Source organism: Crinia signifera, chromosome 6 (assembly GCF_055691185.1).
Source record: "Crinia signifera chromosome 6, ASM5569118v1, whole genome shotgun sequence".
Lineage (NCBI taxonomy): Eukaryota > Metazoa > Chordata > Amphibia > Anura > Myobatrachidae > Crinia > Crinia signifera.
This window is the reverse complement of record NC_139222.1, coordinates 59,025,731-59,049,969: the sequence shown is the minus strand read 5'-3', so window position 1 is coordinate 59,049,969 and position 24,239 is coordinate 59,025,731. Positions and strand designations below refer to the sequence as shown.

Sequence of the window (24,239 nt, the reverse complement as noted above, 5' to 3'; positions counted from 1 at the left end):
GCTAAGCTGCATATACTTCCAGCCTAGCGAACAGGTAAGCGCCGGCTGTCGGACAGATCAAAAATAAATAGGAGCCGTCTGTGGCGGATATGATACTGAGACCTGCCAATGCAATGGGTAAGGAAGATCAGTCAAAGACAAAATGAAAATCAGTGACAACAATTGTTTCCCCACAAACAATACATTTTTATTTCGTTGATTTTCTTCTGCAAAAGTGTGTACCAGCCAGGATTATTGAGCCAGCAATTGGGGTGTTGCAGAGTCAGGGGGGGAATTCATGTGTTCCGTCTGCTGCCTGCTTATGCCGACAAGTGTGTCCAGTCTCTCTCTGCCCCAACTCTCTCTCTCTCTCTCTCTCTCTCTGGACGGAATGTACAAAGCATTGGCGGTACATCCCACTGACCATCGCATATGTAGATTATGTAGTTTGGAATGTCCATTCGGTTTCTTGCCTGCTCCCCCTAATAGTTCACTTCATCAGAGCATCAAGTGCTGTCACGCACCGGAGGATGTTTCTCCTCCATGAAAGTGGCATGGGCGTCTCTATGAAATGCTGGGCATTCCCATGGGAACGCAGCCAGGCCGATGCCTACTTGGGGTTCTCTATGCTTAACCATTGTTTCTGCCAGGGCTACACTATTCTTGCACCAATTAATAAGCAGTATGGCCCTTATTCTGGTTGGCTGGCAAAGCAGTGTTATTTTGCTTCTTTGTGAGCTTTGTAGCACCGCCCAAATGCCCACACCCCGCTATTCGCATATTTTCCCAAAATCATTCGATGGTCGATTTCTGAAGCGCTCACTCCCTGGTGACTTTATTTAGTGGCACCCTGCTCCGTGAACATTGTGGGCAGCTGACATTCGTGACGTCTGCTGCCGGCCCCCGGAAGGCAAGTAGCCACCCCCGTTCACTTGCTGATGCCCAGCATTTCCTGGGTGCATCCAATATTTTTGTGAGTACGCCCAGGAAACCCTGCGAAGGCCCCCTGCCCGCCTACTGTATGCCCACCCCGCTACGAGCACCTCGGAGACTATGCAAATCTCCGAGGACGCCCGCAGAGAAGAACGACTGATTAGATGTTTTCTTAAAGTAAACAAATGTATTCTACAATTCTACTGTATTATGTTACAACCAATGAACATTCTTATTGTACTCGTAATTAATCACTTTAAATTGAACACATTCAAATATCTGTACCATTTAATAACTCTCTATTCAACCTTTTGCTGTAACACCTAAGTGCTTAAATATCTATATTATTGCGCAATAATATGCAAACAAACTTACAAATCTTAAACTCTAAATAAGCGCTTTTGCCCTTTTTTTAGCCCTGACCCAATGTTCACAGTTCCGTAAAGCTGCAAGCAACTCAGAGTATGCTAAAGTGCAGATGAAGGTAAGTTTTAGGCTGTTCAACAGAGCTGTCACTTAAGTTTCTATGCTCTGCTCCACACAAGGTGAAATGGTTCTCCCAAATATATCATAGACCATGGCCCCCCAGATGTTGTGAAACTACATGTTCCAACATGCATTGCCACATTTTTTTCCTATAAGAGCATGCCAAAACTGTCAGGGCATGCTGGGACATGTAGTTCCACAACATCTGGAGGGCCACAGGTTGAAGACCTGTGTCATAGACCATTGTAAGTCTCCGGCCTGTGCTGAGCACCCTAGGGCTAGCTAGACAGCATATGGCAAGGGTCCTAAAGCCGCCAGATTCCTGCTATGGTACCATAGACCCTGGCTGCTACAGGCATTTGCAATAGCATGATCAGAGACTATAAGCTGCTAATAAAATGTAGTATTATATGTATGTACTCCTGGTAGTAAATGTAATGGGAGTTGATGGAAACTTTTTCTCTCCCCCAGGTCTCTGGAGCGTGTACCCAGCCGATCCCATCATCGTACCACTTATGGTCTCTCCAGTTGTTTCCCTCCCAGGATTTCACCTTTCACCTGCAGGTGTCACCTCCGGTAAGCTGTTCCGATCTACTCACCAGTGTCCTTAGTGCATTTACAACCAATACGCAGCCATCGGCTTGGGTTACACTGCGCCTGTCTTCCCAGAATCCAGACACCGATTATACTACATTGCCAGTATTAGTGTAAGGTCATTAGGCAATAAATGCGCCTTCTAGCACCTGACATCCCCCTCTATTGTCTGATACTTGTGCAGTGTTCATGCCTCATACGCAGGAGTCTTCTCTAACTGTCCCTCTTTCTGTCTCTCAGGGAGCAGCAGGATGCTATGACACTTCTCTGGATCCTTCACAAGTTACAGACTATTATTTCAGTTTTTACCGACTCTGAGAATGACGCGCTCGTTGAACAGCTGGGAAAAAAAAAAAAATTTTTCCTTTTTTTTTTCCCGTTGGGCACAGAAAACGTGCCCGTGCCCCTCCCCCTCCATGCCCCCCAGACTGCGGGCAGTCGCGGGGTGACCCAAACCCCTCACTGGATGTGCAACACTGGACCAAACCAAGCAGCACTGGAATCAACTGGGCACAACTGGAAATCAGTAAACCATCACACTGGAGACACAGGGAACTATCCCCACGCAAGAAAAATGTGATTGATTTTCTGTATGTTAAATGTTATGTATGATTCTATTACAAACCTTCCCTTTATCTGTGACCCTCTCAATCCTTGATTGAAGTTACCAGGAAGACCCCATCTCCGATTGTTGTTAACCATCTCCGCAAGCTGTGTAGCTCAGCAGTCTGACCTGTTAGCTGCTGCCACTAAGCCAGAGGCTGCACAAGCCGTTTTACGTTACTGAGATATCTTTGTGCTCTATTGTATTTTATGTGAATCCTTTTTTTTTTGGTTCTTGTTTGTTTTGTATTTAATTCTCACCACAAAAGTGCACTTAATCTTAACATGGCTTGTGCCTCAAAAAGAAGGGGGGCAGTGATTAGTGCCAGATGGTGAATCTGCGCTCCCTAAACTGGGCACGCGGCGCGCCAGCACTGTGCAAACAGATGAAGTGGTGACTTTATTATTAAGGACCCAGATACCAGACCCCCGATCGGTCTTTCTGACGTCATTTCTGCTCTTAATGTTACAATCCTGTAAGTATGGTTTTCTTACAGTTAATAAGACACTATCGCATTGTATCATTTTAACCCTTCCATGACTGGAGGTCCAGGCCTATAGTATTGGAAGGGTTAAACTGCCATTTTAGCTGGACCTATGAGCTCAAAGCATTTTTAATATTTGTTTTTATCAAATTTCCCAATTTGTATTTATATTTCCCTTGTTACTCTCCTTGCACTGTTATCCCCTTCCTCTTACCCTGTTCTTTGGGTCTGAAGTAAAAAAAAATATATATCTTGTCTGCATATAAATCCCCAAAATATAAATAATTATTTGTACTGTGACTGGTGTTTTGTGTTTTGTGACTGCAGAAACATTGATTTTGGAGGCACTGTAGACGCACACCACATAACACTACAGATAAAGGGGTTATTCTGGTTGATCGAGTCCATCAAACCCGGTCTTGCGAATGGTGGCCCGGCCACCACCCATTCGCAAGGGCTATTCCCTCGCAGGGCCTGCAAATGGATGTTACACAGTAACATCCATACGTAGCCTACTGTAATCCACTCACATCATTCGATGGTTGGCGACCATCGAATGATGGCGAAGGTGCACGCATGTAAAAGTGACTCACACTTACATATGCGCGGATGCTCGGGAGTTAGCGGGCGGTCAGCTGACCCCCACAAGGGAGAATAGCCGCTGCCCGTCTGTCAGGGTTTTAGCAGTCGGGATTCCGACGTTGATGTAATTACTGTCGGAATCCTGACTGCCGCTCAGTCATCCGGCACCTATAAAGACAACCTGGTGCCACTGGGGAACAGAATATAAATCAGAAGCCACAGAATGTTGCTGGGACCCCTTACTGCGCCAAGCCATCACCCTGCCAGAATAAGCCTTGTAGGCTTGGGTTTGCTCTGCTTACCTGAACCAGTTGCTGCTGATGTTGTTGCTGTTGATTGTAGGTTACTATTATTCTTATTGCGTAGATTTTTGATAGACTTATACAATAATGAGTTTATCATATGTATGACCTTTGAGTATAAATAACCCTGTTCCAATATAAACAGGAGATTGTTATCTGATATAATACAATATTCATTTAATAATATGTATGGACAAACTCCCTTTCATTGAAATCACATTGGTCAGGTGGAGAATGTGAAGGAAAGGCCTGCTGATCAATTCGCAGCTTTCTGATTGGCTGCTGTATTTGATTGACAGATGGAAGCTGGCAGCTGATTGGCTGTCTAGCCTAAAGTGCTTTACACACCTCCCTGATGGTACCACTGGCTAAGACTCCACCTCAGCTCATTGGGTAATGAAAAATGTAGAACAATTGATGGATGAAAGCAGGCAGGCTGGCCATTTTGGGACGCTCATTGGACTTGTTTAATGCAATGCACCTTTGTATTTTCACATGCATTCGCTTCATGCTGTAACCACTGTGCATAAAAATTTGGAAACATGGCATACAGTGTATCATTTGGTGTCTAAGTCATGTTTCCCATGTTTTTCCTTCCCAGATACTAGCCCGTTTGAGTGTTTGGGGCACTTTTTAGCTAAAATCATCCTAGGGGGCCTAACTGCATATGCTAAAGCCTGCCTATTTTGAATGGTCTAGTGGCCCCTGCAACCTCCAAAAATATCAAAACTTACTTCCCCAATAACCTGCTAACTCACCCCTGAAATACATACTTATTCACCCTATTTTGTTAATTGGACTCATTTCTCATTTGAAATGCCAATTTTTGGGGGGCCAGAAATGTGCGTCTTTAAAAGGTGATTTCTACGATACTCCACTTTTGCGCGTCGGACCTCAACTTTTCCCGTAAACGCAGAAAAACCGCAATTTTCAGGAGAAACGAGACAGACATCCCCTCCCTCTGCCACCCACCCGCCCAACTGACAGCCAGCCATTAGACATGCACAGATAGTTCTGAGGGTCTGTCTGTGACGTCATAAAAGGCCTGCTGATCAATGGGCAGCTTTCTGATTGGCTGCTGTATTTGATTGACAGATGGAAGCTGGCAGCTGATTGGCTGTCTAGCCTAAACTGCTTTACACACCTCCCTGATGGTACCACTGGCTAAGACTCCACCTCAGCTCATTGGGTAATGAAAAATTTAGAACAATTGATGGATGAAAGCAGGCAGGCCGGCCATTTTGGGACGCTCATTGGACTTGTTTAATGCAATGCACCTTTGTATATTCACATGCATTCGCTTCATGCTGTAACCACTGTGCATAAAAATTTGGAAACATGGCATACAGTGTATCATTTGGTGTCTAAGTCATGTTTCCCATGTTTTTTCTTCCCAGATACTAGCCCGTTTGAGTGTTTGGGGCACTTTTTAGGGTACTTGTGTATTTTGGCGGCGCCCGTCGTGGGCATCGTGTGCCTTAACTTTAAGGCACACGACGCGACGCGATGGACGCGATTTTTCCATAGGCTTCAATGTTAAAATATTTTTAACATTGAACCCGATGGAGAAATCGGGTCCATCGCGTCGCGTCGTGTGCCTTAAAGTTAAGGCACACGACGCGACCGACACGATTTCTCCATAGGCTTCAATGTTAAAATATTTTTAACATTGAAATACTGTCGGACTTGTGCCATTATAATGGCACAAGATCAAATGTAGTTGATAAAGTCCATCTAACATAGAAAACAATGGGAAATGGGCCAATATGGCCCATTTCTCATTGTATATGGCCCCGTCATGTCCAAATATAAATGCCCCCCATTGTCAGCGGCACCCCAGTATTGACGCCAACCCGAAGCGTGGCGAGCGTAGCGAGCCCGCGAGGTTCGGCGGTACGCGTCCTACGACCTTTTCATACCCCTACTATCCACGTCGGCGTGGAGTTAAGAATAGAATAGTGTGGCGAGCGCAGCGAGCCACCGAGTCCGAAGCGTGGCGAGCGCAGCGAGGGGACGCGGATACCTTCACAGGTATCCGCGTCCCCACGCGGGCTTCACAGGTGTCCGCGTCCCCTCGCGGGGCGCGCTGCGCTCGCCACGCTTCGGGCTCGGTGGCTCGCTGCGCTCGCCGCACTATTCTATTCTCAACTCCACGTCGACGTGGATAGTAGGGGTATGAAAAGGTCGGAGGACGCGCACCGCCGCCCCTCGCGGGCTCGCTACGCTCGCCACGCTTCGGGTTGACGTCAATACTGGGGTGCCGCTCACAATGGGGGGGCAGTTATATTTGGACATGACGGGGACATATACAATGAAAAATGGGCCATATTGGCCCATTTCCCATTTTATTCCATGTAAAATGGACTTTATCAAGTCCATCTTATCTTGTGCCATTATAATGGCACAAGACCGACGCGACCGACACGATTTCAATGTTAAAATATTTTAACATTGAAGCCTATGGAGAAATCGCGTCGGTCGCGTCGTGTGCCATGTTAATGTACACGACGCGACACGATGGATGCGATGGACCCGATTTTTCACACACGATGGACGCGATCCTCATCGTGGGCGCCGCCAAAATACACAAGTACCCTTTTTAGCTAAAATCATCCTACGGGGCCTAACTGCATATGCTAAAGCCTGCCTATTTTGAATGGTCTAGTGGCCCCTGCAACCTCCAAAAATATCAGGACTTACTTCCCCAATAACCTGCTAACTCACCCCTGAAATACATACTTATTCACCCTATTTTGTTAATTGGATTCATTTCTCATTTGAAATGCCCATTTTTGGGGGGCCAGAAATGTGCGTCTTTAAAAGGTGATTTCTACGATACCCCACTTTTGCGCGTCGAACCTCAACTTTTCCCGTAAACGCAGAAAAACCGCATTTTTCAGGAGAAACGAGACAGACATCCCCTCCCTCTGCCACCCACCCGCCCAACTGACAGCCAGCCATTAGACATGCACAGATAGTTCTGAGGGTTTGTCTGTGATGTCATAAAAGGCCTGCTGATCAATGGGCAGCTTTCTGATTGGCTGCTGTATTTGATTGACAGATGGCAGCTGATTGGCTGTCTAGCCTAAAGTGCTTTACACACCTCCCTGATGGTACCACTGGCTAAGACTCCACCTCAGCTCATTGGGTAATGAAAAATTTAGAACAATTGATGAATGAAAGCAGGCAGGCCGGCCATTTTGGGACGCTCATTGGACTTGTTTAATGCAATGCACCTTTGTATTTTCACATGTATTCGCTTCATGCTGTAACCACTGTGCATAAAAATTTGGAAACATGGCATACAGTGTATCATTTGGTGTCTAAGTCATGTTTCCCATATTTTCCCTTCCCAGATACAAGCCCGTTTGAGTGTTTGGGGCACTTTTTAGCTAAAATCAGCCTGCAGGGCCTAACTGCATATGCTATAGCCTGCCTATTTTGAATGATGTAATTGCCCCTGCAACTTTCAAAAATATCAGGATTTACTTCCCCAATAACCTGCTAACTCACCCCTGAAATACATACTTATTCACCATATTTTGTTCATTGGACTCATTTCTCATTTGAAATGCCCATTTTTGGTCGGCCAGAAATGTGCGTCTTTAAAAGGTGATTTCTACGATACCCCACTTTTGCGCGTCGGACCTCAACTTTTCCCGTAAACGCAGAAAAAACGCAATTTTCAGGAGAAACGAGACAGACATCCCCTCCCTCTGCCACCCACCCGCCCAACTGACAGCCAGCCATTAGACATGCACAGATAGTTCTGAGGGTCTGTCTGTGATGTCATAAAGGGCCTGCTGATCAATGGGCAGCTTTCTGATTGGCTGCTGTATTTGATTGACAGATGGAAGCTGGCAGCTGATTGGCTGTCTAGCCTAAAGTGCTTTACACACCTCCCTGATGGTACCACTGGCTAAGACTCCACCTCAGCTCATTGGGTAATGAAAAATTTAGAACAATTGATGGATGAAAGCAGGCAGGCCGGCCATTTTGGGACGCTCAGTGGACTTGTTTAATGCAATGCACCTTTGTATATTCACATGCATTCGCTTCATGCTGTAACCACTGTGCATAAAAATTTGGAAACATGGCATACAGTGTATCATTTGGTGTCTAAGTCATGTTTCCCATATTTTCCCTTCCCAGATACAAGCCCGTTTGAGTGTTTGGGGCACTTTTTAGCTAAAATCATCCTACAGGGCCTAACTGCATATGCTAAAGCCTGCCTATTTTGAATGGTGTAGTGGCCCCTGCAACCTCCAAAAATATCAGGACTTACTTCCCCATAACCTGCTAACTCACCCCTGAAATACATACTTATTCACCCTATTTTGTTAATTGGACTCATTTCTCATTTGAAATGCCGATTTTTGGGTGGCCAGAAATGTGCGTCTTTAAAAGGTGATTTCTACGATACCCCACTTTTGCGCGTCGGACCTCAACTTTTCCCGTAAACGCAGAAAAAACGCAATTTTCAGGAGAAACGAGACAGACATTACCTCCCTCTGCCACCCACCCGCCCAACTGACAGCCAGCCATTAGACATGCACAGATAGTTCTGAGGGTCTGTCTGTGATGTCATAAAGGGCCTGCTGATCAATGGGCAGCTTTCTGATTGGCTGCTGTATTTGATTGACAGATGGAAGCTGGCAGCTGATTGGCTGTCTAGCCTAAAGTGCTTTACACACCTCCCTGATGGTACCACTGGCTAAGACTCCACCTCAGCTCATTGGGTAATGAAAAATTTAGAACAATTGATGGATGAAAGCAGGCAGGCCGGCCATTTTGGGACGCTCATTGGACTTGTTTAATGCAATGCACCTTTGTATTTTCACATGCATTCGCTTCATGCTGTAACCACTGTGCATAAAAATTTGGAAACATGGCATACAGTGTATCATTTGGTGTCTAAGTCATGTTTCCCATATTTTCCCTTCCCAGATACTAGCCCGTTTGAGTGTTTGGGGCACTTTTTAGCTAAAATCATCCTACGGGGCCTAACTGCATATGCTAAAGCCTGCCTATTTTGAATGGTGTAGTGGCCCCTGCAACCTCCAAAAATATCAGGACTTACTTCCCCAATAACCTGCTAACTCACCCCTGAAATACATACTTATTGACCCTATTTTGTTAATTGGACTCATTTCTCATTTGAAATGCCGATTTTTGGGGGGCCAGAAATGTGCGTCTTTAAAAGGTGATTTCTACGATACCCCACTTTTGCGCGTCGGACCTCAACTTTTCCCGTAAACGCAGAAAAAACGCAATTTTCAGGAGAAACGAGACAGACATCCCCTCCCTCTGCCACCCACCCGCCCAACTGACAGCCAGCCATTAGACATGCACAGATAGTTCTGAGGGTCTGTCTGTGATGTCATAAAGGGCCTGCTGATCAATGGGCAGCTTTCTGATTGGCTGCTGTATTTGATTGACAGATGGAAGCTGGCAGCTGATTGGCTGTCTAGCCTAAAGTGCTTTACACACCTCCCTGATGGTACCACTGGCTAAGACTACACCTCAGCTCATTGGGTAATGAAAAATTTAGAACAATTGAAGGATGAAAGCAGGCAGGCCGGCCATTTTGGGACGCTCATTGGACTTGTTTAATGCAATGCACCTTTGTATATTCACATGCATTCGCTTCATGCTGTAACAACTGTGCATAAAAATTTGGAAACATGGCATACAGTGTATCATTTGGTGTCTAAGTCATGTTTCCCATATTTTCCCTTCCCAGATACAAGCCCGTTTGAGTGTTTGGGGCAATTTTTAGCTAAAATCATCCTACAGGGCCTAACTGCATATGCTAAAGCCTGCCTATTTTGAATGGTGTAGTGGCCCCTGCAACCTCCAAAAATATCAGGACTTACTTCCCCAATAACCTGCTAACTCACCCCTGAAATACATACTTATTGACCCTATTTTGTTAATTGGACTCATTTCTCATTTGAAATGCCGATTTTTGGGGGGCCAGAAATGTGCGTCTTTAAAAGGTGATTTCTACGATACCCCACTTTTGCGCGTCGGACCTCAACTTTTCCCGTAAACGCAGAAAAACCGCAATTTTCAGGAGAAACGAGACAGACATCCCCTCCCTCTGCCACCCACCCGCCCAACTGACAGCCAGCCATTAGACATGCACAGATAGTTCTGAGGGTCTGTCTGTGATGTCATAAAGGGCCTGCTGATCAATGGGCAGCTTTCTGATTGGCTGCTGTATTTGATTGACAGATGGAAGCTGGCAGCTGATTGGCTGTCTAGCCTAAAGTGCTTTACACACCTCCCTGATGGTACCACTGGCTAAGACTACACCTCAGCTCATTGGGTAATGAAAAATTTAGAACAATTGAAGGATGAAAGCAGGCAGGCCGGCCATTTTGGGACGCTCATTGGACTTGTTTAATGCAATGCACCTTTGTATATTCACATGCATTCGCTTCATGCTGTAACAACTGTGCATAAAAATTTGGAAACATGGCATACAGTGTATCATTTGGTGTCTAAGTCATGTTTCCCATATTTTCCCTTCCCAGATACAAGCCCGTTTGAGTGTTTGGGGCAATTTTTAGGTAAAATCATCCTACAGGGCCTAACTGCATATGCTAAAGCCTGCCTATTTTGAATGGTGTAGTGGCCCCTGCAACCTCCAAAAATATCAGGACTTACTTCCCCAATAACCTGCTAACTCACCCCTGAAATACATACTTATTCACCCAATTTTGTTCATTGGACTCATTTCTCATTTGAAATGCCCATTTTTGGGGGGCCAGAAATGTGCGTCTTTAACCCCTTACCGCCGCAGCCTGTTTTTGCCTTCCTGTCAGAGCCCTTTTTTTCAAATCTGACATGTATCACTTTATGTGGGGATAACTTTTTATTGCTTTTACTTATCCCAGTGATTTTGAGATTGTTTTCTCGTGACACATTGTACTTTAAGTTAGTGGTAAATTTTGGTCGATACAGTCTGTGTTTATTTGTGAAAAATACCAAAATGTCATAAAAAAATTGAAAATTTTGCAATTTGCAAAATGTTAAATTTTCTGCTTGTGAGACAAATAATCATACCACTCAAAATAGTTAATAACTTACAAAGACCATATGTCTACTTTATGTTGCCATCATAATTTCAACCTCCTTTTAATTTTTTTGGACACTAGGAGGCTTAAAATATGAATAGCAAATTCTCATATTTTCAAGAAAATTTCAAACACTGATTTTTTTAGGGACCAGTTCAGTTCTGATGTGACTTTGAGGGACTTGTATGTGAGACACCCCCATACATGATGCCATTTCAAAAACTGCACCCCTCACAGTATTCAAAACAGCATTTTGGAAGTTTGTTAACCCTTTAATGTTTCACAGGAATAAAAACAAAGTGTAGGTGAAATTTCAAAATTTCATTTTTTTAGCAGATTTTAAATTTTAATACATTTTTCTAAGGAACACAGTAGATTTTACTATAGAAATGTGACTAAAAATTGATTCCCCCAATTCTTTTGTTTTCATAAATATCCTATATGTGGCCCTAGTGTGCACGTTGACCAAACCACAGGCTTCATAATAGAAGGAGCACCTACTTGATTTTGGAGCCTCCTTTTTATGAGATTTTTTTTTAGGCACCATGTAGGTTTCTAGGCACCATAAGATGCTAAAAGTTAGGAACCTCCCCCACAGGTGATCCCATTTTGCAAACTACACCCCTCAGGGAATTCATCTAGGGGTATAGTGTACATTTCAAACCCCCAGGGGTTTCACCAATTTTGGTACAACTGGGCTGTGAAAATGAAAAATTACATTTTTTTACACAAAAATGCAGTTCTGGCTCAAAATGTTTCATTTTCACAAGCAATGAAGGAGACTAAGCACCCCAAAATCTGTGCCGCAATTTCTCCCGAGTACGGCAATGCCTCATATGTGACCAAAAAATACCATTTGGGTGCATGGCAGGACTCAGAAGGGAAGGAGTGATATTTGGATTTTGCAGCACAGATTCTGGTGGAATGAATGGTGGGTGCTATGTCGCATTAGCAAGACCCCCGAAGCACCAATACAGTGGAACCCCCCCACAAGTGACCCCATTTTGCAAACTACACCCCTCAGGGAATTCATCTAGGGGTATAGTGTACATTTCAAACCCCCAGGGGTTTCACCAATTTTGGTACAACTGGGCTGTGAAAATGAAAAATTACATTTTTTTACACAAAAATGCAGTTCTGGCTCAAAATTTTTCAGTTTCACAAGGAATGAAGGAGACAAAGCACCCCAAAATCTGTGCCGCAATTTCTCCCGAGTACGGCAATGCCTCATATGTGACCAAAAAATACCATTTGGGTGCAGGGCAGGACTCAGAAGGGAAGGAGTGATATTTGGATTTTGCAGCACAGATTCTGGTGGAATGAATGGTGGGTGCTATGTCGCATTAGCAAGACCCCCGAAGCACCAATACAGTGGAACCCCCCCACAAGTGACCCCATTTTGCAAACTACACCCCTCAGGGAATTCATCTAGGGGTATAGTGTACATTTCAAACCCCCAGGGGTTTCACCAATTTTGGTACAACTTTGCTGTGAAAATGAAAAATTACATTTTTTTACACAAAAATGCAGTTCTGGCTCAAAATTTTTCATTTTCACAAGGAATGAAGGAGACAAAGCACCCCAAAATCTGTGCCGCAATTTCTCCCGAGTACGGCAATGCCTCATATGTGACCAAAAAATACCATTTGGGTGCATGGCAGGACTCAGAAGGGAAGGAGTGATATTTGGATTTTGCAGCACAGATTCTGGTGGAATGAATAGTGGGTGCTATGTCGCATTAGCAAGACCCCCGAAGCACGGTGAAATGATGAACCTAATAATCCATAGATGTGTGGTATATTTTAAAACACTCCTTCATACATAGGCCGGGTTTGTCGGGGCAAGTTTCACACTGGAAAATAGTTTGCTTTCTTATTCCCTTTTTATAGCAAACTTTGCACCTTTTTTGTGTCCTGCCCTTTTTTCCAGTGGAGGGGATTTCGTTAGGAAAATGCTGCCCTGATACAATACGGGGGCCAGTACTAGAAGTACTGGGGACCTCTGCCTGCTGGTTCCCAAATATTAGGCCCTTTATGACTTCCTCTTGAAAGTGCATAAATGTCCCCGTCTGGCTGGTAGAACGGAATAGTACGTAAGCATTATACAGTGCCATCTGGATGATATACACGGCCAGCTTCTTATACCATATTTTTGTTTTCCGCAGGGCACTGTACGGCTTCAGTACCTGATCTGAAAGATCCACTCCGCCCATGTACTTATTGTAATCTAGGATACAAATAGGTTTTGAGGTGTGGGTACTGGTACCTCGTACAGGGACGGAGGTGGTACTGTCTCCGTGAATTGTTGTCAGTATAAGGACATCCCTCTTGTCCTTATATTTGACCAACAACATATTTTCGGTGGATTGTGCCCTGCTTTCACCCTTTCTCATTACTTGGGCAACGTGCGTTTTTGGGAGGCCTCTTTGGTTCTTGCGCACAGTACCGCAAGCTGCTGTACCTCTTGAACCAAGGGCCTTAAACAGGGGGATGCTGGTGTAAAAGTTATCCACATAGAGGTGATAACCCTTATCCAGGAATGGGTGCACTAAATCCCAGACAATCTTTCCACTAACACCTACGAGGGAGGGGGGGCATTCTGGCGGTTCAATTCTTGTGTCCTTCCCTTCATATACCCTAAACCTGTGGGTGTACCCTGAGGTACTTTCGCACAGCTTATACATTTTTATGCCATACCTTGCCCTCTTATTGGGAAGGTACTGGCGGAATTTAACCCTTCCTTTAAAATGTATAAGTGACTCGTCTACACAAATGAATTTTTCGGGGATGTACATCTCAGCAAATTTGGCGCTGAAATGATCAATGACCGGCCTGACTTTGAATAGCCGGTCAAAGGTGGGATCATCTCTGGGTGGGCACTGTGCATTATCGTTGTAATGCAAAAATTTAAGGATTGTCTCAAAACGAGTCCGGGTCATGGCCATACGATGAAGTGGGGTGCTGTACAGAACATCTGTACTCCAATATTGTCTAATTTCTGGCTTTTTAACTATGCCCATATGTAACACCAGACCCCAAAACGTCATCATCTCTACTGCATCTACAGGGGTCCACCTAGCAAATGATGACGTGGGGTTTTGAGCAATAAACTGCTGGGCATATAAATTACTTTGGTCCACCATTAAATTTATAAAATCATCAGAGAAAAATACTTTTAAAAAGTCAATTTCTTTGAGGCCTGTAGTATCAAATTGGATTCCTGGGTTGGCCAAAAACTCAGGAACCTGGGGCTCAAAATTGTCTGGTGGTGGGGTCCATACGGGATCAATCATTTGGGGGGGGGGTCTCAGCTGCTCTACGGGGGCGTCTTTGAGGGGGTCCCTCATCACTAGAGGAGGAAGAGGAGCTTAAGACGAATGCAAATTCATCGCTTACATCACTGGCTGTGTCAGAGGCAATAAGGGCATATGCCTCCTCCGCTGAAAACAGTCTTTGGGATGATTGGGACATTTTTATTATTTTTGTGTTTGTGTAATTGTAGTGTTTCAACACGTGTATAGTGTAGGGGGGGTACAAACTTTATTTCAACACGGGGGGTATGTAGTGTGTATGTAGTGCTTTAACACGTGTAAGTGCACTTAAGGGGCAGCAGCTTCAAGGCAGCTTTTGGTACAACCTTGAAGGGGTTAAAAGAAAAAAAAAAAAGCTCCTGCGCCAAAAATTGAGCACAGATGTTGGTCAGTAACGTCCGTCACTGATCAGCGGCCACAGGACACCCACAAAATCACCGTGGGTGTAAACAAATTTAAAAAAAAGACCCCACAGCACAATAAAAAAAAAATTTTTTTTAAAAAACTGCTGATCAGTCAAAGGCAACAGGAATTTGATCCAAAAAAAAAATTAGATCAACCCTGTGCCAAAAATGCTGATCAGTGATGTACGTCTGCACTGCAATCAGCCACAGGGGGCAGGAGAGACAAAATTATATTTTACTATGATGCTGCAGAAGCAGGCAGCAGGCAGCACGGATGCCACCACACCACCAACGCTGATCGAGGTCAGATAGGTCACATAGGGGGGCAGTTAATACTGATCAGCACAAATGGGGGCAGGAAAAAAAGCAGTGCAGAGGGTTAAGCCCGTCTGCACTGCAATCAGCCACAGGGGGCAGGAGAGACAGAATTATATTTTACTATGATGCTGCAGCAGCAGAAGCAGGCAGCACGGATGCCACCACACCACCAACGCTGATCGAGGTCAGATAGGGGGACAGTTAATACTGATCAGCACAAATGGGGGGCAGGAAAAAAAGCAGTGCAGAGGGTTAAGCCCGTCTGCACTGCAATCAGCCACAGGGGGCAGGAGAGACAAAATTATATTTTACTATGATGCTGCAGAAGCAGGCAGCACGGATGCCACCACACCACCAACGCTGATCGAGGTCAGATAGGTCAGATAGGGGGACAGATGGGCACGGAGACCGCTCTGCATGCTGTTCCTGACCGGAATGGCGGCGGCAGGGCGGTCTCCGTTACTTTCACTGAGGTGCAATGGCTGTGATTGGTCTGTCGGTCCGACGGACCAATCACAGCCTTGGGGGCAGGTGGGGTGAGGTGGGGTGACCACCAGTGACCCCTTTACACCCGGTGGTGATTGGTGCTGTACTTAACAGCACCAATCACCACCGATCCCTGTGTCAACGAGCGCCGTTATTCGCCGGTACACAGAAAACGCTGCAATTGGTTGTTCACATTTGAACAGCCAATCGCAGCGATCGCCGATGGGGGGGGACAGCAGCCATCTCCCCTCTGTCACCGCGTCTATAGAGGCGGTGACACTTTAAATGCATGACGTACATTTATGCCATGCGTCGGGAAGTACATCCCGACCATGACCATGTAGGTCAAATGTCGGGAAGGGGTTAAATAGCTAGAGAATAAAAACAATTTGCCAGTAATGTGAAAAAACCTACAGCACCTGGTGTTCCCATGTGGTCTCCCACCCAAGTACTAACCAGGCCCAACACTGCTTAGCTTCCAAGATCAGACGAGATTGGGCCTATCCAATGTGGTATGGCTGTAGGTGAGATACAGGCACTTTTTTGCCCTCTTCTACTTCTATCACCAGGTAGGCTAATAAAAAAGTTTCCTAACTGTATTGGCTTACTGAAAAAAATCATGTGTTGGTAATGTAAAAAGACCTACAGGACATGATATTAGCAGGGGGTCTTAAATTAAACTACTAAAGAGGCTCAACACTGTTTAGCTGCCAAAAGCAGTTGGAATTGGGCCTAAACAGTGTGGTAAGTCTTTAGGTGATGGCTATTGTGTCTGTTTGACCTCTTCCAAATGTCTGTGCTGGCAATAAAAAGAAAAAGTTTCCAATTTAAATAGCTAGAGAATAAAAACAATTTGCCAGTAATGTGAAAAAACCTACAGCACCTGGTGTTCCCATGTGGTCTCCCACCCAAGTACTAACCAGGCCAAACACTGCTTAGCTTCCAAGATCAGACAAGATTGGGCCTATCCAATGTGGTATGGCTGTAGGTGAGATAGAGGCACTTTTTTGCCCTCTTCTACTTCTATCACCAGGTAAGCTAATAAAAAAGTTTCCTAACTGTATTGGCTTACTGAAAAAAATCATGTGTTGGTAATGTAAAAAGACCTACAGGACATGATATTAGCAGGGGGTCTTAAATTAAACTACTAAAGAGGCTCAACACTGTTTAGCTGCCAAAAGCAGTTGGAATTGAGCCTAAACAGTGTGGTAGGTCTTTAGGTGATGGCTATTGTGTCTGTTTGACCTCTTCCAAATGTCTGTGCTGGCAATAAAAAGAAAAAGTTTCCAATTTAAATAGCTAGAGAATAAAAACAATTTGCCAGTAATGTGAAAAATCCTACAGCACCTGGTGTTCCCATGTGGTTTCCCACCCAAGTACTAACCAGGCCCAACACTGCTTAGCTTCCAAGATCAGACGAGATTGGGCCTATCCAATGTGGTATGGCTGTAGGTGAGTTAACTTCACTTTTTTGCCCTCTTCTACTTCTATCACCAGGTAAGCTAATACAAAAGTTTCCTAACTGTATTGGCTTACTGAAAAAAATCATGTGTTGGTAATGTAAAAAGACCTACAGGACATGGTATTAGCAGGGGGTCTTAAATTAAACTACTAAAGAGGCTCAACACTGTTTAGCTGCCAAAAGCAGTTGGAATTGTGCCTAAACAGTGTGGTAAGTCTTTAGGTGATGGCTATTGTGTCTGTTTTACCTCTTCCAAATGTTAGTGCTGGCAATAAAAAGAAAAAGTTTCCAATTTAAATAGCTAGAGAATAAAAACAATTTGCCAGTAATGTGAAAAAACCTACAGCACCTGGATTTCCCATGTGGTCTCCCACCCAAGTACTAACCAGGCCCAACACTGCTTAGCTTCCAAGATCAGACGAGATTGGGCCTATCCAATGTGGTATGGCTGTAGGTGAGATACAGGCACTTTTTTGCCCTCTTCTACTTCTATCACCAGGTAAGCTAATAAAAAAGTTTCCTAACTGTATTGGCTTACTGAAAAAAATCATGTGTTGGTAATGTAAAAAGACCTACAGGACATGATATTAGCAGGGGGTCTTAAATTAAACTACTAAAGAGGCTCAACACTGTTTAGCTGCCAAAAGCAGTTGGAATTGTGCCTAAACAGTGTGGTAAGTCTTTAGGTGATGGCTATTGTGTCTGTTTGACCTCTTCCAAATGTCTGTGCTGGCAATAAAAAGAAAAAGTTTCCAATTTAAATAGCTAGAGAATAAAAACAATTTGCCAGTAATGTGAAAAAACCTACAGCACCTGGTGTTCCCATGTGGTCTCCCACCCAAGTACTAACCAGGCCCAACACTGCTTAGCTTCCAAGATCAGACGAGATTGGGCCTATCCAATGTGGTATGGCTGTAGGTGAGATATAGGCACTTTTTTGCCATCTTCTACTTCTATCACCAGATAAGCTAATAAAAAAGTTTCCTAACTGTATTGGCTTACTGAAAAAAATCATGTGTTGGTAATGTAAAAAGACCTACAGGACATGATATTAGCAGGGGGTCTTAAATTAAACTACAAAAGAGGCTCAACACTGTTTAGCTGCCAAAAGCAGTTGGAATTGAGCCTAAACAGTGTGGTAAGTCTTTAGGTGATGGATATTGTGTCTGTTTGACCTCTTCCAAATGTCTGTGCTGGCAATAAAAAGAAAACGTTTCCAATTTAAATAGCTAGAGAATAAAAACAATTTGCCAGTAATGTGAAAAAACCTACGGCACCTGGTGTTCCCATGTGGTCTCCCACCCAAGTACTAACCAGGCCCAACACTGCTTAGCTTCCAAGATCAGACGAGATTGGGCCTATCCAATGTGGTATGGCTGTAGGTGAGATACAGGCACTTTTTTGCCCTCTTCTACTTCTATCACCAGGTAAGCTAATAAAAAAGTTTCCTACCTGTATTGGCTTACTTAAAAAAAATCATGTGTTGGTAATGTAAAAAGACCTACAGGACATGATATTAGCAGGGGGTCTTAAATTAAACTACAAAAGAGGCTCAACACTGTTTAGCTGCCAAAAGCAGTTGGAATTGAGCCTAAACAGTGTGGTAAGTCTTTAGGTGATGGATATTGTGTCTGTTTTACCTCTTCCAAATGTCAGTGCTGGCAATAAAAAGAAAAAGTTTCCAATTTAAATAGCTAGAGAATAAAAACAATTTGCCAGTAATGTGAAAAAACCTACAGCACCTGGTGTTCCCATGTGGTCTCCCACCCAAGTACTAACCAGGCCCAACACTGCTTAGCTTCCAAGATCAGACGAGATTGGGCCTATCCAATGTGGTATGGCTGTAGGTGAGATATAGGCACTTTTTTGCCATCTTCTACTTCTATCACCAGATAAGCTAATAAAAAAGTTTCCTAACTGTATTGGCTTACTGAAAAAAATCATGTGTTGGTAATGTAAAAAGACCTACAGGACATGATATTAGCAGGGGGTCTTAAATTAAACTACAAAAGAGGCTCAACACTGTTTAGCTGCCAAAAGCAGTTGGAATTGAGCCTAAACAGTGTGGTAAGTCTTTAGGTGATGGATATTGTGTCTGTTTGACCTCTTCCAAATGTCTGTGCTGGCAATAAAAAGAAAACGTTTCCAATTTAAATAGCTAGAGAATAAAAACAATTTGCCAGTAATGTGAAAAAACCTACGGCACCTGGTGTTCCCATGTGGTCTCCCACCCAAGTACTAACCAGGCCCAACACTGCTTAGCTTCCAAGATCAGACGAGATTGGGCCTATCCAATGTGGTATGGCTGTAGGTGAGATACAGGCACTTTTTTGCCCTCTTCTACTTCTATCACCAGGTAAGCTAATAAAAAAGTTTCCTAACTGTATTGGCTTACTTAAAAAAAATCATGTGTTGGTAATGTAAAAAGACCTACAGGACATGATATTAGCAGGGGGTCTTAAATTAAACTACAAAAGAGGCTCAACACTGTTTAGCTGCCAAAAGCAGTTGGAATTGAGCCTAAACAGTGTGGTAAGTCTTTAGGTGATGGATATTGTGTCTGTTTTACCTCTTCCAAATGTCAGTGCTGGCAATAAAAAGAAAAAGTTTCCAATTTAAATAGCTAGAGAATAAAAACAATTTGCCAGTAATGTGAAAAAACCTACAGCACCTGGTGTTCCCATGTGGTCTCCTACCCAAGTACTAACCAGGCCCAACACTGCTTAGCTTCCAAGATCAGACGAGATTGGGCCTATCCAATGAGGTATGGCTGTAGGTGAGATCCAGGCACTTTTTTGCCCTCTTCTACTTCTATCACCAGGTAAGCTAATAAAAAAGTTACCTAACTGTATTGGCTTACTGAAAAAAATCATGTGTTGGTAATGTAAAAAGACCTACAGGACATGATATTAGCAGGGGGTCTTAAATTAAACTACTAAAGAGGCTCAACACTGTTTAGCTGCCAAAAGCAGTTGGAATTGAGCCTAAACAGTGTGGTAAGTCTTTAGGTGATGGCTATTGTGTCTGTTTGACCTCTTCCAAATGTCTGTGCTGGCAATAAAAAGAAAAAGTTTCCAATTTAAATAGCTAGAGAATAAAAACAATTTGCCAGTAATGTGAAAAAACCTACAGCACCTGGATTTCCCATGTGGTCTCCCACCCAAGTACTAACCAGGCCCAACACTGCTTAGCTTCCAAGATCAGACGAGATTGGGCCTATCCAATGTGGTATGGCTGTAGGTGAGATACCGGCACTTTTTTGCCCTCTTCTACTTCTATCACCAGGTAAGCTAATAAAAAAGTTTCCTAACTGTATTGGCTTACTGAAAAAAATCATGTGTTGGTAATGTAAAAAGACCTACAGGACATGATATTAGCAGGGGGTCTTAAATTAAACTACAAAAGAGGCTCAACACTGTTTAGCTGCCAAAAGCAGTTGGAATTGAGCCTAATCAGTGTGGTAAGTCTTTAGGTGATGGATATTGTGTCTGTTTGACCTCTTCCAAATGTCTGTGCTGGCAATAAAAAGAAAACGTTTCCAATTTAAATAGCTAGAGAATAAAAACAATTTGCCAGTAATGTGAAAAAACCTACGGCACCTGGTGTTCCCATGTGGTCTCCCACCCAAGTACTAACCAGGCCCAACACTGCTTAGCTTCCAAGATCAGACGAGATTGGGCCTATCCAATGTGGTATGGCTGTAGGTGAGATACAGGCACTTTTTTGCCCTCTTCTACTTCTATCACCAGGTACGCTAATAAAAAAGTTTCCTAACTGTATTGGCTTACTTAAAAAAAATCATGTGTTGGTAATGTAAAAAGACCTACAGGACATGATATTAGCAGGGGGTCTTAAATTAAACTACTAAAGAGCCTCAACACTGTTTAGCTGCCAAAAGCAGTTGGAATTGGGCCTAAACAGTGTGGTAAGTCTTTAGGTGATGGATATTGTGTCTGTTTTACCTCTTCCAAATGTCAGTGCTGGCAATAAAAAGAAAACGTTTCCAATTTAAATAGCTAGAGAATAAAAACAATTTGCCAGTAATGTGAAAAAACCTACAGCACCTGGTGTTCCCATGTGGTCTCCCACCCAAGTACTAACCAGGCCCAACATTGCTTAGCTTCCAAGATCAGACAAGATTGGGCCTATCCAATGTGGTATGGCTGTAGCTGAGATAGAGGCACTTTTTTGCCCTCTTCTACTTCTATCACCAGGTAAGCTAATAAAAAAGTTTCCTAACTGTATTGGGTTACTGAAAAAAATCATGTGTTGGTAATGTAAAAAGACCTACAGGACATGATATTAGCAGGGGGTCTTAAATTAAACTACTAAAGAGGCTCAACACTGTTTAGCTGCCAAAAGCAGTTGGAATTGTGCCTAAACAGTGTGGTAAGTCTTTAGGTGATGGCTATTGTGTCTGTTTGACCTCTTCCAAATGTCTGTGCTGGCAATAAAAAGAAAAAGTTTCCAATTTAAATAGCTAGAGAATAAAAACAATTTGCCAGTAATGAGAAAAAACCTACAGCACCTGGTGTTCCCACGTGGTCTCCCACCCAAGTACTAACCAGGCCCAACACTGCTTAGCTTATAAGATCAGATGAGATTGGGCCTATCCAATGTGGTATGGCTGTAGGTGAGATACAGGCACTTTTTTGCCCTCTTCTACTTCTATCACCAGGTAAGCTAATAAAAAAGTTTCCTAACTGTATTGGCTTACTGAAAAAAATCATGTGTTGGTAATGTAAAAATACCTACAGGACATGATATTAGCAGGGGGTCTTAAATTAAACTACTAAAGAGGCTCAACACTGTTTAGCTGCCAAAAGCAGTTGGAATTGTGCCTAAACAGTGTGGTAAGTCTTTAGGTGATGGCTATTGTGTCTGTTTGACCTCTTCCAAATGTCTGTGCTGGCAATAAAAAGAAAAAGTTTCCAATTTAAATAGCTAGAGAATAAAAACAATTTGCCAGTAATGAGAAAAAACCTACAGCACCTGGTGTTCCCACGTGGTCTCCCACCCAAGTACTAACCAGGCCCAACACTGCTTAGCTTATAAGATCAGATGAGATTGGGCCTATCCAATGTGGTATGGCTGTAGGTGAGATACAGGCACTTTTTTGCCCTCTTCTACTTCTATCACCAGGTAAGCTAATAAAAAAGTTTCCTAACTGTATTGGCTTACTGAAAAAAATCATGTGTTGGTAATGTAAAAATACCTACAGGACATGATATTAGCAGGGGGTCTTAAATTAAACTACTAAAGAGGCTCAACACTGTTTAGCTGCCAAAAGCAGTTGGAATTGTGCCTAAACAGTGTGGTAAGTCTTTAGGTGATGGCTATTGTGTCTGTTTGACCTCTTCCAAATGTCTGTGCTGGCAATAAAAAGAAAAAGTTTCCAATTTAAATAGCTAGAGAATAAAAACAATTTGCCAGTAATGAGAAAAAACCTACAGCACCTGGTGTTCCCACGTGGTCTCCCACCCAAGTACTAACCAGGCCCAACACTGCTTAGCTTATAAGATCAGATGAGATTGGGCCTATCCAATGTGGTATGGCTGTAGGTGAGATACAGGCACTTTTTTGCCCTCTTCTACTTCTATCACCAGGTAAGCTAATAAAAAAGTTTCCTAACTGTATTGGCTTACTGAAAAAAATCATGTGTTGGTAATGTAAAAATACCTACAGGACATGATATTAGCAGGGGGTCTTAAATTAAACTACTAAAGAGGCTCAACACTGTTTAGCTGCCAAAAGCAGTTGGAATTGGGCCTAAACAGTGTGGTAAGTCTTTAGGTGATGGCTATTGTGTCTGTTTGAACTCTTCCAAATGTTTGTGCTGGCAATAAAAAGAACAAGTTTCCAATTTAAATAGCTAGAGAATAAAAACAATTTGCCAGTAATGTGAAAAAACCTACAGCACCTGGTGTTCCCATGTGGTCTCCCACCCAAGTACTAACCAGGCCCAACACTGCTTAGCTTCCAAGATCAGACGAGATTGGGCTTATCCAATGTGGTATGGCTGTAGGTGAGATATAGGCACTTTTTTGCCCTCTTCTACTTTTATCACCAGGTAAGCTAATACAAAAGTTTCCTAACTGTATTGGCTTACTGAAAAAAATCATGTGTTGGTAATGTAAAAAGACCTACAGGACATGATATTAGCAGGGGGTCTTAAATTAAACTACAAAAGAGGCTCAACACTGTTTAGCTGCCAAAAGCAGTTGGAATTGAGCCTAAACAGTGTGGTAAGTCTTTAGGTGATGGATATTGTGTCTGTTTTACCTCTTCCAAATGTCAGTGCTGGCAATAAAAAGAAAAAGTTTCCAATTTAAATAGCTAGAGAATAAAAACAATTTGCCAGTAATGTGAAAAAACCTACAGCACCTGGTGTTCCCATGTGGTCTCCTACCCAAGTACTAACCAGGCCCAACACTGCTTAGCTTCCAAGATCAGACGAGATTGGGCCTATCCAATGAGGTATGGCTGTAGGTGAGATCCAGGCACTTTTTTGCCCTCTTCTACTTCTATCACCAGGTAAGCTAATAAAAAAGTTACCTAACTGTATTGGCTTACTGAAAAAAATCATGTGTTGGTAATGTAAAAAGACCTACAGGACATGATATTAGCAGGGGGTCTTAAATTAAACTACTAAAGAGCCTCAACACTGTTTAGCTGCCAAAAGCAGTTGGAATTGGGCCTAAACAATGTGGTAAGTCTTTAGGTGATGGATATTGTGTCTGTTTTACCTCTTCCAAATGTCAGTGTTGGCAATAAAAAGAAAAAGTTTCCAATTTAAATAGCTAGAGAATAAAAAACAATTTGCCAGTAATGTGAAAAAACCTACAGCACCTGGTGTTCCCATGTGGTCTCCCACCCAAGTACTAACCAGGCCCAACACTGCTTAGCTTCCAAGATCAGACGAGATAGGGCCTATCCAATGTGGTATGGCTGTAGGTGAGATATAGGCACTTTTTTGCCCTCTTCTACTTCTATCACCAGGTAAGCTAATAAAAAAGTTTCCTAACTGTATTGGCTTACTGAAAAAAATCATGTGTTGATAATGTAAAAAGACCTACAGGACATGATATTAGCAGGGGGTCTTAAATTAAACTACAAAAGAGGCTCAACACTGTTTAGCTGCCAAAAGCAGTTGGAATTGAGCCTAAACAGTGTGGTAAGTCTTTAGGTGATGGCTATTGTGTCTGTTTGACCT

The 24,239-nt window shown here is 43.3% G+C and overlaps 17 non-coding genes and 1 pseudogene across 17 annotated transcripts; all 18 read right to left on the bottom strand.

Annotated features, from left to right (window-relative positions):
- Positions 1 to 15,971: 15,971 nt before the first annotated feature.
- LOC146013073 (5S ribosomal RNA) lies at positions 15,972 to 16,090 on the bottom strand. Its single transcript, XR_014446059.1, has one exon. It is a non-coding gene; the product is annotated as a 5S ribosomal RNA (ribosomal RNA).
- Positions 16,091 to 16,435: 345 nt separating this feature from the next.
- On the bottom strand, positions 16,436 to 16,554 carry LOC146010649 (5S ribosomal RNA; annotated as a pseudogene).
- Positions 16,555 to 16,899: 345 nt separating this feature from the next.
- On the bottom strand, positions 16,900 to 17,018 carry LOC146016328 (5S ribosomal RNA). Its single transcript, XR_014449224.1, has one exon. It is a non-coding gene; the product is annotated as a 5S ribosomal RNA (ribosomal RNA).
- Positions 17,019 to 17,363: 345 nt separating this feature from the next.
- On the bottom strand, positions 17,364 to 17,482 carry LOC146013914 (5S ribosomal RNA). Its single transcript, XR_014446878.1, has one exon. It is a non-coding gene; the product is annotated as a 5S ribosomal RNA (ribosomal RNA).
- Positions 17,483 to 17,827: 345 nt separating this feature from the next.
- On the bottom strand, positions 17,828 to 17,946 carry LOC146013072 (5S ribosomal RNA). Its single transcript, XR_014446058.1, has one exon. It is a non-coding gene; the product is annotated as a 5S ribosomal RNA (ribosomal RNA).
- Positions 17,947 to 18,291: 345 nt separating this feature from the next.
- LOC146015466 (5S ribosomal RNA) lies at positions 18,292 to 18,410 on the bottom strand. The gene has a single exon (XR_014448387.1). It is a non-coding gene; the product is annotated as a 5S ribosomal RNA (ribosomal RNA).
- Positions 18,411 to 18,756: 346 nt separating this feature from the next.
- LOC146013071 (5S ribosomal RNA) lies at positions 18,757 to 18,875 on the bottom strand. The gene has a single exon (XR_014446057.1). It is a non-coding gene; the product is annotated as a 5S ribosomal RNA (ribosomal RNA).
- Positions 18,876 to 19,220: 345 nt separating this feature from the next.
- On the bottom strand, positions 19,221 to 19,339 carry LOC146015465 (5S ribosomal RNA). The gene has a single exon (XR_014448386.1). It is a non-coding gene; the product is annotated as a 5S ribosomal RNA (ribosomal RNA).
- A 346-nt stretch (positions 19,340 to 19,685) lies between these two features.
- On the bottom strand, positions 19,686 to 19,804 carry LOC146016413 (5S ribosomal RNA). The gene has a single exon (XR_014449305.1). It is a non-coding gene; the product is annotated as a 5S ribosomal RNA (ribosomal RNA).
- Positions 19,805 to 20,149: 345 nt separating this feature from the next.
- Positions 20,150 to 20,268, bottom strand: LOC146013913 (5S ribosomal RNA). The gene has a single exon (XR_014446877.1). It is a non-coding gene; the product is annotated as a 5S ribosomal RNA (ribosomal RNA).
- Positions 20,269 to 20,613: 345 nt separating this feature from the next.
- LOC146015464 (5S ribosomal RNA) lies at positions 20,614 to 20,732 on the bottom strand. The gene has a single exon (XR_014448385.1). It is a non-coding gene; the product is annotated as a 5S ribosomal RNA (ribosomal RNA).
- Positions 20,733 to 21,078: 346 nt separating this feature from the next.
- Positions 21,079 to 21,197, bottom strand: LOC146016880 (5S ribosomal RNA). The gene has a single exon (XR_014449761.1). It is a non-coding gene; the product is annotated as a 5S ribosomal RNA (ribosomal RNA).
- A 345-nt stretch (positions 21,198 to 21,542) lies between these two features.
- On the bottom strand, positions 21,543 to 21,661 carry LOC146017614 (5S ribosomal RNA). Its single transcript, XR_014450480.1, has one exon. It is a non-coding gene; the product is annotated as a 5S ribosomal RNA (ribosomal RNA).
- A 345-nt stretch (positions 21,662 to 22,006) lies between these two features.
- LOC146017613 (5S ribosomal RNA) lies at positions 22,007 to 22,125 on the bottom strand. The gene has a single exon (XR_014450479.1). It is a non-coding gene; the product is annotated as a 5S ribosomal RNA (ribosomal RNA).
- Positions 22,126 to 22,470: 345 nt separating this feature from the next.
- LOC146017612 (5S ribosomal RNA) lies at positions 22,471 to 22,589 on the bottom strand. The gene has a single exon (XR_014450478.1). It is a non-coding gene; the product is annotated as a 5S ribosomal RNA (ribosomal RNA).
- Positions 22,590 to 22,934: 345 nt separating this feature from the next.
- Positions 22,935 to 23,053, bottom strand: LOC146013133 (5S ribosomal RNA). Its single transcript, XR_014446117.1, has one exon. It is a non-coding gene; the product is annotated as a 5S ribosomal RNA (ribosomal RNA).
- A 345-nt stretch (positions 23,054 to 23,398) lies between these two features.
- Positions 23,399 to 23,517, bottom strand: LOC146016412 (5S ribosomal RNA). The gene has a single exon (XR_014449304.1). It is a non-coding gene; the product is annotated as a 5S ribosomal RNA (ribosomal RNA).
- A 346-nt stretch (positions 23,518 to 23,863) lies between these two features.
- Positions 23,864 to 23,982, bottom strand: LOC146015557 (5S ribosomal RNA). The gene has a single exon (XR_014448475.1). It is a non-coding gene; the product is annotated as a 5S ribosomal RNA (ribosomal RNA).
- Between the last annotated feature and the right edge of the window lie 257 nt (positions 23,983 to 24,239).